Below are 11,998 nucleotides of genomic sequence, written 5' to 3'. Positions count from 1 at the left end.
ATGGCTGTGGTCAGCCCAAAGAACCAAGGCGCATCTTTGCCAACTGCCAACAGCACCTTCAGTCATGAGAGACCGTCAAATGGGCAGGAAGAGAGTTCTCTTTGCCCTCGCTCGCGCCGAGCACGCCCACGGCCTCCACGAGTCCAGGGGTGGCTTACGCCATCATCTCAGCAGCCTCGCCAGCAGCTCATGGGGTGTCAGGAGGAGTAACCGAGGCCATTAAGGTGCAACCGCTGATTTTCAGCCCTGACAGCAAGGTCAGAAGATCTTTCATCACCTACTTACCAATAAACATGCTGCTCTGCATGCTGAATTAGTTTTCGACTCGCTTGATGCCATTTGTTTCATGCTGTGGTTATTATTATTTGTTCAATTGATTTAAGATTTAATGTGTATCCAGGTTTATAATCATTCAGCCCCAGATTCCTAGTAACTCCACGAGTCTCTACAGCCTCACAAACTAGCAGTAGTCCTGTGAAGGAGCCAAGTCCCGACCCTCAACCCTCTAGACAAAAAGGAGGAGGATCCAGAGGTACACTCACAACTATTTTTGATATTAGACAGGTGAAGTGTAGTAACACTTCTGAACTTGTTGACTACTTGAGTCTAAACTGAGTACTACAGCACTGAATTAGGTAACACTTTGGTATAGTCCACAATTGTAACTATTAACTAGTAGCTTATTAGCATACCTATTTTTTTAAAATATTGTCTGTTTATTAGCATTTATGAAGTACATATTTTGTATGACCATATTTTCCCAATTCTACCCAACACCTATAACTACCTTTACTAACTTTTACTAAGCAAAGTTATAGTTAATGATTTATTAATAGCAAGAACTGATTTTTAAAATAAAGTGCTTGATCTCTAAATTACTGTTTATCCAAACATTTCTTATCTTTTGGGATGCTGGGGATGCCTCAATAGGGGCAAGTCTATAACAGCACCACAGTTAATGTATGTGGAATATACAGTTCAGGATATCTCATACTCAATGGATCAAACAAAACTCTCTGGAATTCTGGATTCGCTTTTATCTGATTGAATGACTGATTCTAAAAACTGATCTGAAATTGGCACCTTTGAAAAACCGAGAAATGGCATTTAGGCCAAATAACTGTTGTTAAATGTGTGTTTTTCAAAGCAAATGAATTCTAAAGAGTTATGTTAACTTCAAAGGTATTTCAGTATTTAATGCATTCACTATATTAACCTTCTTTTTTTTTTTTTTTTTTTTTTTTTTACAGAAAGTTGCCTTCATGGTCGCACTAGGCCTAGTCACTACAGAACACTTGGAAGGTGAGTTGCATTCAGGGTTTAAAATGATCACTTGGCAACTTGCTATATCCAGTGGGGAAATCAGCCATGGTGGAACTAACACATCAACTCAATAGCTGGTTTGGCAGGTTATGATTCATAAATTATGTCCTCCATTTAGAGCCTCAATATCAGCACAAAATTGAAGTATCGAACAAGATGCTGAATTAAAACATGAAGTAAACTTAATGTAATTAAAATTAAATTCTAAGTAGTTTATGAATTACCCATATACTTAAAAGCTGTAAAATACTGGACATGTTCATTATTTACTTAGAAACTTGTGTGGGAAGAATTTTCCAAGTTTTTTATGGTTTATTTCAGGTGTTTTTTGACTTTTTTTTTGTTAGTGAAGGACAAACAAGACAATTAAGAGGGAAAGAAATAGAGGGGGTGAGATCTGGAAAGCTCCTAGTGGTTGTGCTTGTGGTTGTATTCGTTAAAATAAAATTTTGATGATTGTTAATAGTTCTGATAGCATACATTATAAAAAAAAAAAAATACATTTACGTTTTAGTGACTAAAATAACGTATTTGCGCACAGGTGCATGACTGAATCATTTAAAATGAACAAAAGTCGGTTTCAAGTTCCATCACAGATGGTGCTTCTTATTTCCGTCAGAGATCCAGAGTAAACGGCAGGAGAGAAAAAGGATGAAGCACGGCTAACCCTGGCGCATAGCGGGCTGCTTTAGAATCCAGAGGTCTGTCAGCCATCACGGTTCCTTTAAATAATGTTCTTTTCACGCTGTGTTCATTTGTGAAAATGTTATGCATCTTGCTTTTCAGCCGCAAGCTGCTTGCTCTCCAATTACCTGAACAGTGCGATGTTTCTGTCATCGTGCGAGGTAAAGTAGATTTCCTACTTATGTCAACATAGTGGTGTTGAGCTGTAAATAATAATGCATGACGTGCACAGAAACATGTTTGAACGGAGTAAATTAAACTTGCACATCAATCGCTAGTCCTCTAAGTTTTTTAACAGTTCTTTAACCAGTGACAGCGATCAGGTTGACTATCATAGAAGCCAAATGCTAACTGCTTTAACCTGCTGATTACATGCCAACGTTGCTGCTTAGCTTTTTAACACAGTTTTATCAGTGACGCTACTAACTCACTTATATGCTTTTACTCACACGCTTAGACTCTGAGGAGCTCTGCTGGAAGGTACGACTTTATTATCACTCTGTGTTTGGATCTACATAGTTTTTTTTACATTTTTATATGACATTTTAAATATACAAAAGATGCAAAATACATAGATATATTCTGTCATAATTTATTCATCCTGTATGATGCGTTCTTTTGTGAGACACACATACAAAATGTACAGTTATAGTCCCATATGAGTAAAATTACAAAATCCAGTTGTCGGCATATAATACTTAAAAGTAAAATTTAAATACAGTAGTAATTTATAATTGTAGTACTTTTTGCAGCTTTAGTCAGAAAGCTGTTTTTTTATTTTTGACATGTTATTTTATTTAAATAAAAATTAAAAAGCTTTCAAACTTTCTTTGTTCTGTTGTAAACAAACCCCGTTGACACCTGTATGTTCCCTGTGATAACTAACGAAAGCATGGTGTGCATCAGCAGATGTCACTGTTGTAATGTCATAAATATCTTTTTTATTGTTGGTAATTATAACTGTTTCAAATATACATTTTTTTAAATATGCTAATATAGAAAAACTAAAATGACAAAGATAAGTGAAGATAATGAGGAAATTATATTGTTTCCTTTGACAAGTGCATGCAAATGACTCAATGGCAATGGATGCACTAACAAAGGATAAGGATGATTGCTTTGATTTAGAAATGACCATGAACTGATACACAAATACATGACAACCATAGACAACCATAGCCCATTATAAATTAACAACAACTAAAACGATCTTCATAATTAAATTTTTTTATACATATGCAAACCAGTATATTATTGAAATGGCATTATTGTGTCTTTGTGCAGTTTCACGTGACCAGCCTGATGCATTACTATGGAAATAGTAAAGTGATGTGTTCTAAAATAAGCAAAGTATTCCCAAAGTGCGCCTCAGAATAATTAAAATGTGAATTATTAAAATGTTGGTTACTCTGTATTTTTTACAGTGTAATTATGCATTTATGTACTGAGTAATATTAATTAACTGCATGCACTTACTAGATGTTTAGAGTCGTTTGTGTTAGAGTTACTTTTATGTAATTATGCATAATTTATTGTTGTTATGATAATGAGTACATACAGCAGATATAACAAGGACACCTTTTTAAAATAAAGTGTTACCTAATCTTTTCTACAGAAGGTTAATAGTTATGCTTAAACACTATTGGAAGTGTATATGCAGAATTACTGAAAGACTTGGTACGCTGTGTTTCTTTAAATGTATGTGTGTGTGTGTGTGTGACACAGGAGGAGATGCAGCATGATGAGCACTGTGCAGTGTGTAAACAGGAAGGAGATCTTCAGCCTGCGTGCCAACACTTGCACCCGCCTCCTACCACCCTGACTGTCTGGATCCACCTCCTCGAACCTACCACCAGGGGCATATGGATGTGCCCCAAGTGCCAGAAGAAAGTACGATTCTCTTTGCTCTGAACACAACGTTATAAAAGTCCCAGCAGCACAATGATGTCTGTAGGACGTTTATTTGATGTTTTTTCATTTCATCTGGACAGCGTTCTGCATTGATATAACCAACGCCACTGTCTAATGCAGTTATCAAAGTGATAAATTGATCTTGATGTTGTTAGGAATAATTAGATGTTTTTAATAGAAAACACACATACAGCTGTTCTCTTTACATGATAACATAGTTAAAGTTAAACTGAAAAATTACCTTCTGTTACAAATACATAATTTAGGGGAAAAGCAGTTGTGAATAATTATATTCTTTACTGCGTGACACTGGAGAACCAAATTCCGCATAATAATAAAAGCTACTTTTATTTTTTATATTTATTTATTAATCATCATTTTTACAATAAAGTTTTAAATGCTTTAGTTTTTTTATAGCATTATAATTATTATGGTGTTGTTTAGAAATTATTCTTTTTATTTCCTTTGTGAATTATTATTATTATTATTATTATTATTATTATTATTCATTTATTCATTAGAGATAACTAATATTTGCTTATACATAAGATGCACAATTATACACTGAAAAAATTAAAAGGGCAGTGCAATAGTGCACAGGTCTTTAGGATTTATTAACGTATAATGTATTTTTTATTAACTTTCTGCTTCTTTTTGAAGGTTTTGAACAAAAGAGAACTTGTCTTGGCCACAGAACTTCATCCAGTCGTATGTTACTACATAAAACAGGTGAGCCATCAAACACATCTAAATGCACTTAGCGTCCTCAGGACTTGATTCTCGGTGATGACGAATGTCACAACGGATGACTTGTATGTTTGTACAGTGAGAGAGGAGGAACGCCAGGAAGCTAATGAGAAGAAACACCGAGCTGAAACTTGAGTGTGAACATCTGAGGATGAGGACAAGAGACTCTACGATTCTCTTCGGTAAGAACTGCTAAGTAGGGCTGCTTTGGAAAGTACCTTATGTTAATGTTGATTTTAACATACCCATATTGATTCTTAATTGTAAAAGTATTTTTTTCGAAACTAGCATTCTTTGGCAGACAAGACAATTTTTGTGTGCACTGTATTTCAGATTTAGAACTGTTAAAGGAAAGGCTCAATAAACTATTACACTGATATAATACACTATATATAAATGATCTCTTTCTTTGTGCTTTGAACTGCTCTTTCATGTGCTTCGCTTTAAGCACATCATTCCGATTATTTCTTGTTTTGTCCTCTTCTATCATATGTTGCATGCCTTTATTACTGTGTGATGCATAAAAATAAAAATATTTTATGCCATATATTTATGCACAATTAGTACTGATAAATAAGCACATGATTAAGTGCGATGAATACACATTATGTATTTAGAAAATATTTACACGGTTATACATATATGTATTCATATTCTTATATTTTAAAATATAAATATATAGATATATTTAATATATAAACATATTTTTCTTTTAATATATACTCTGAATGTGTTTGTTTTTATATATACATAATAAACACGCATCATCTATAAAAATGATTAATTGTTTGACAGCACTGATATAAATCTATTTCCTTTTTTGTTCATGTATTTTACAATACACAGAGTTAAGATTTACTTTAATCTGTTCTATTTGTTAAAGTAGTTTCACTAAATATTTCGATTTTATAACATAATTGTGCATCCTATAAAGTATCTTTTTCTGCTGATTTTATCCACTAACTTAATTATAATCTATGACAAAAATACTGTATTTTAATTCTAATTTATTGCAACTCCTAATTTATTTAGAATACGTTATTACTTTAAGAACGTCCGATAACTGATAGATGATATTGCCTCTGTCATACACCTTTTAAATCTGTGTTCAACAGAAATGCATTGAGCTGAAGGAGCGTCTTTGGTCAGCAGCGGGAGACCTGTGATCCTTGAGCGTCTCAAGACTCCTGATCCGCTCATCCAGCGTGACCAGATGATCCGTGACTATGACCGCCACCACCACCACCGGAGCATCGCTGCTCTCGCTGCCGTGGATCAAAGCCGCGGGCAGCAGCACCAGCGCCACAGCGCCCACAGCTGGCTCCTTCCGCAGTACTGCACAAAACCACGCCCAGCCGCGCAAGGCAACAACTGACCCAGAACCCACACAGAGACGCGCAGAACAGCTTTCGTGAAGACACGGATTTGGTAACATCCAACCAACGTGCATTTTCTTCTGGTAACGCCTTACCATAAAATATTGAAAAAGTTTGAACCGAAATTACGAGAACACCACCAATTTCATAAGTATTTTTAAAGCCAACACACAGTGCTCACAATTTTTTTTTTTTTTTATTCACAGTTTTAATGCATTATTTTTTCTAAGCCTTAATGTATTTTTACGACTAGATTACGATGTTGTTGCAAAATATATGAAATAAGTATTCTACATAGTTAGAAACGCTTCTTTTATGCTTTACATGCTTTTTTTACTGGGGTTCGATGTGTGTGCGTATTGGGGATAAACGTTCGTGCATTTAGTTACTGGAGAAGGTTAGCTTAGATATAGTTGAAGACAAGCGTTTACATATGAAATGGAGAGCACTGTACATTGATATATCGGATTAAACGTTGTTTTTCGTTTTGACTCCAACAATGTTTGCCATAATTATTCAGGTTAAAGCTTAGACAGGAAATGTTTGCGTTGCTCATTTTGTGTGTACCACGAGCATACAAACACAAAAAAACAAACAACAACACAAAATAATTTTTCAGTATTAATAGAGAGAAAAGAACAAAGTATTTAAGATAACAACAGAATTTAGCCTTTTTAGTGAAGAATTTAGTATTTTCATGCTGATGCCTGTTAATGATTTCAAATAAGTATTGAGAGAGGGATCATTGTACATATATGATTTTATTTCATTTCGGCTATCCCAACAACACAAACAAAAAGGCCATTTGAGTTCTTTTGAGTGCCTGATCCCGGGAATCCAAAAACTTATGTTTTGTCTCCCCCACTATATAAAATATGCCAAAACCCCATGAGTGTTTTTGTACCGTTAACTGTTTTAATGTTTTCATCTCATCTTGCTCTCTTGTCCGCTTTTTGAAGTGTTTTATGTTTTCATTTTCTTTTAACATCACTCCAGGATTATCACAAGTTGCATTATTATTATTATTATTATTCTTTTTAGTCATATTTTTTAAATGTTAGAAGTGAACACTGCCTGATGAGTAAAAGTAAAGAATTCATATCAACAAAAAAAAAAAAAAAAATAGGAAATTATTTGAATGGTACTTGTCTTGGGGGAGTTTAGCATGTTCTTTTGAATGGTTTGTCTTCCTGTGTGGTTCAAAAAACAAAAACGAACGCCACATCCCAAAATGCAAAAGAAATAAGTCACACGCAGTTAACCACAGCGCTATCGTTTTCGACAAAGGATATTTACATAAAAAAAAAACATTTAATTTTAGATTCGATTTGATTAGTGTTATAAATAAGAAATTCCATCATTATGTATGTATACCTTTAAGGGCTAACAGACTTGTATTTAACCACATTTGAAGTAAAAATAAACCTTTCTTCCGCTTAAAAGGAATATCTTCTGAATTCATATGCAGCTCAATTCGGTGTTACATTTGGTAGCGCTTGTAAATCTGTAAAACATTTTTGTATAACACTCTTATGAAGTCTGTATATGTAATGTGATATTATATGGCAAGGTTATAAATGTTAACATATGCTACTGCATTAACCAAAGCTTTGCAATTATCAATATCACTGCAGCATTTATTAATCACGGTTACTTATTTCATTTATTTAAAATATAATCATTCATTGTTATTTCATGTTAGTTCATAATGATAAACTTTATCCAGAATAAAACTCAATTTAAGCTTTACATTTGATATTATACATTAAGGCCCTGTTTCATAGTTCAGTTAGGACATTTAAATATTTTTTCTGAAACATTACTGTTGTGTCTTTAAGACGAAAACAAAGGCGCTGACATGTTTTAAGATCAGTCAGCGCAAGTTTCTTTCAGTTGAAACGGCAGATTTACATTTTAGTCCAGGACTAGGCTTAAGCCTTGTTTGTGAAACAAAGGGATACAATTAAATATTTTAGTTTTAATGCATTTTTTTTAAATAAACATATATTACTTATTTCAAATTCAAAATAGGCGGAGATTTATTTTGTAAAAAAAATGTGTTTTTGTCACTATTTTATAATAAATAAACCTGATCAGTTATGATAATATTCCAAAACGTGATAATTGTCAGTACAACACATTAAAACGAGATTTAGACCACTGCGATATTGTTAAATATTTAAAAGTATAATGTATTATAATACAAGAAGCATTAGTTATACAGACATCATAAAAAGTGTTGTTCTCTTTGTTCCTGTCTTATCATATTCAGAATGTAACTTAATGCATATCATCTATTACGCCATAACAGTCGCTCTCGCTAAGTACCGCATTGAGATGGCATCTTTCACGTTCCAGTTTAAAAACCCTTATTTGCTTAACACTTGTTTTAGAATATAATTTCCGGTTTTATTTTTAAAGTAAATTACTCTTGCTCTGCAGATATCGAAATTTTGTCTTTTATTGGAAAACATGCCGATTGAGAAAATGACTGTGGATGTGACGTTAATATCAGCCCCTTTCCATGAATGCTGTAGATTTATTTATTGTTTTTTTTTATTTATTTATTTATTTATTTTTACTAAAGTGTATCTGTGCTCTGTTCTTCATATCACTTCCATCTACATCGCGTCGCCCCTGATTTCTGTTCACCCGCTTGTCGCCCGTGCTCCAGATATCCTCTCCGGGAGAAACCAGCAGTGCTTATACAGATCTATTTTACTACACTCAACACTACGTTGAACAAAAATCGAATTATATTCTTTATCAATGAACAAATGAGGGAAGACGAAAAAATGACAATTTTTTTATTGTTTGCTAATTATGCATTTTGACTTAGCTTGCAATATGTGACACGCCCTTTTGCAGTGGAGAAGGAAGCGAAGCAAAGTGGATAAGACGACACAGAGGTGTTTAGCTAGATGTCTTCGGACTGTGTTTTTCTTTGTCATTCTGAAGGGGACTGTCCAGTGGATAGTACATATAGAAGAGTGTTTGTCTTACATATGCCAATGTAGTTTTTACATCATCTTATGATCTATTAAAGTTGATGGAAGTTTCATCAATTGTAAGGCTTGTCTCCCTTTGTGCTCCTTGAACATTTACTGTGTGAGTGTTTATTACAGTTAAGTAAAGAAATAATGTGTCTTAACCTGAATAGATGTGCTGTTGATGTACAATGGTCACCTGGTGAACAATTAAATATTTAAAACAATAAAAATCCGACAGATTTACACTATAGGAGTCATGTCTAAAAAAAGCCAATAAACAAACACATCGGTTACATTTTATATTAAAGGGTTAAAAACCCCAAAAGAAAAAACACTAAAAGCTTTTAGGTTTATCTTTTTCAGGGTATTATATATATATATATATATATATATATATATATATATATATATATATATATATATATATATATATATACAGACATGAAAGACGGGACAAAATTGTTGGTACCCTTTGGTCAATGAAAGAAAAAGTCACAATGGTCACAGAATAAATTGTTATCTGACAAAAGTAATAATAAATAAAAATTTATAAATGTTAACCAATGAAAGTCAGACATTGTTTTTCAACCATGCTTCAACAGAATTATTTAAAAATAAACTCACGAAACAGGCATGGACAAAAATGATGGTACCCCTAGAAAACACTGAAAATAATGTGACCAAAGGGACATGTTAATTCAAGGTGTGTCCACTAATTAGCATCACAGGTGTCTACAACCTTGTAATCAGCCATTGGGCCTATATATGGCTCCAGGTAATCACTGTGTTGTTTGGTGATATGGTGTGTACCACTCTCGACATGACCAGAGGAAGCAAAGGAAAGAGTTGTCTCAAGAGATCAGAAAGAAAATTATAGACAAGCATGTTAAAGGTAAAGGCTATAAGACCATCTCCAAGCAAACTAGATGTTCCTGTGACTACAGTTGCACATATTATTCAGAAGTTTAAGATCCATGGGACTGTAGCCAACCTCCTGGACGTGGCCGCAGGAGGAAAATTGATGACAAATCTAAGAGACGGATAATCCGAATGGTAACAAAAGAGCCTAGAAAGACTTTCTAAAGAGATTCAAGGTGAACTTCATGCTCAAGAACATCAGTGTCAGATCGCACTATCCGCCGTTGTTTGAGCCAAAGTGGACTACATGGGAGACGACCAAGGAGGACACCATTGTTGAAAACTAATCATAAAAAAAGCAAGACTGGAATATGCCAAACTACATGTTGACAAGCCACAAAGCTTTCTGGGAGAATGTCCTGTGGACAGATGAGACAAAATCGAAGCTTTTTGCCAAGGCACATCAGCTGTATGTTCACAGACGAAAAAATGAAGCATATCAAGAAAAGAACACTGTCCCTACTGTGAAACATGGAGGAGGCTCTGTTATGTTCTGGGGCTGCTTTGCTGCGTGCCTGGCACAGGGTGTCTTGAATATGTGCAGGGTACAATGAAATCTCAAGACTATCAAGGAATTTCTAGAGAGAAATGTACTAGCCAGTGTCAGAAAGCTTGGTCTCAGTCGCAGGTCATGGGTCTTGCAACAGGACAATGACCCAAAACACACCGCTAAAAACACCCAAGAATGGCTAAGAGGAAAAATTGGACTATTGTAAAGTGGCCTTCTATGAGCCCTGACCTCAATCCTATTGAGCATCTTTGGAAGGAGCTGAAACATGCAGTCTGGAAAAGGCACCCTTCAAACCGACACAACTGGAGCAGTTTGCTCATGAGGAGGGGCCAAAATACCTGCTGAGAGGTGCAGAAGTCTCATTGACAGTTACAGGAAGCGCTTGATTGCAGTGATTGCCTCAAAAGGTTGCGCAACAAAATATTAAGTTAGGGGGTACCATCATTTTTGTCCAGGTCTGTTTCATGAGTTTATTTTTTTTTAATAATTCTGTTGAAGCATGGTTGAAAAACAATGTCTGACTTTCATTGGTTAACATTTATAGAATTTTATTTATTATTACTTTTGTCAGATTAAAGTTATTTCTGTGACCATTGTGAGTTTTTTCTTTCATTGACCAAAGGGTACCAACAATTTTGTCCACGCCTGTATATTTTACATTTTGTAATTTTGTATTATGACTATTTCCACACAAACTAAAAACTGTTTTATGAGCTGCTTCTTTCTCTTGATTCCAGCTCTTCACATTGTTTCTAGCTTCATGAATACACCCCTCGGATATATATATATATTTTTTTTTAAGGATAAACGTTCATGGTATGTATTTTAAAAATGCTTCTCCAACACCTTAAGTAAAATAAAATTAAGTTCAATAATTACTTCAATAAAAACTTCACTTCAACCTAGTAATGCATATGTTTTAGGTTTATAGATTATTTGTAATTTCTGTTTGTTGACAAAACAAAATTTCATTTAAGCACAAGTCTTTGGATAAAAAGGAGGTGGTGCTGATAATATTTCGTAGTATCTGTGTAGAGTAGGACACCTATTGGCGAGGAACAAACTGACTAACACACTATTTCTTTTAGGAACTATTTTTGTTAGGAAGTATAATATGGACTATAAAAACAATATAGAAGTACAAGACTTAATATTATATAATATTATTACTTGTTTTTTGTCTTACTATCACAGCTGCAATCATGCTGTTGTTTTGAATAGAGGAAGATGCCCTTAAGAGCAATCAATGCACTTTTCAATCTTTATAGAGCATATATATATCACTATATATATATATATATATATATATATACTATATATATATATATATATATATATATATATAGCTGTATATAGTGCTTTTTAACACAATGACAGGGATGTATAATGACGAGATTGAACAATTTGTTATTAAATGCAGAGATGGTCTCTGTAATCAATTTGACGATAATCGCTAGAAAATAAGTGACCCCAACAAAGCAAGCCAGAGGCGACAGTGGCAAGGAACCAAAACCCCATCCATACAGAATGGAGAAGAA

At 34.1% G+C, this 11,998-nt stretch overlaps 1 long non-coding RNA gene across 1 annotated transcript; it reads left to right on the top strand.

The window, feature by feature from the left end:
• Positions 1–508: 508 nt before the first annotated feature.
• Positions 509–1,974, top strand: LOC122342747. The gene is made up of 3 exons (XR_006250641.1): positions 509–532; positions 1,251–1,302; positions 1,943–1,974. It is a non-coding gene; the product is annotated as an uncharacterized LOC122342747 (long non-coding RNA).
• Positions 1,975–11,998: the final 10,024 nt, after the last annotated feature.

This window comes from Puntigrus tetrazona, chromosome 4, assembly GCF_018831695.1.
Source record: "Puntigrus tetrazona isolate hp1 chromosome 4, ASM1883169v1, whole genome shotgun sequence".
Classification (NCBI taxonomy): domain Eukaryota; kingdom Metazoa; phylum Chordata; class Actinopteri; order Cypriniformes; family Cyprinidae; genus Puntigrus; species Puntigrus tetrazona.
Note: the sequence above shows the minus strand (reverse complement) of the source record. Positions and strands in the feature narration are given on the sequence as shown.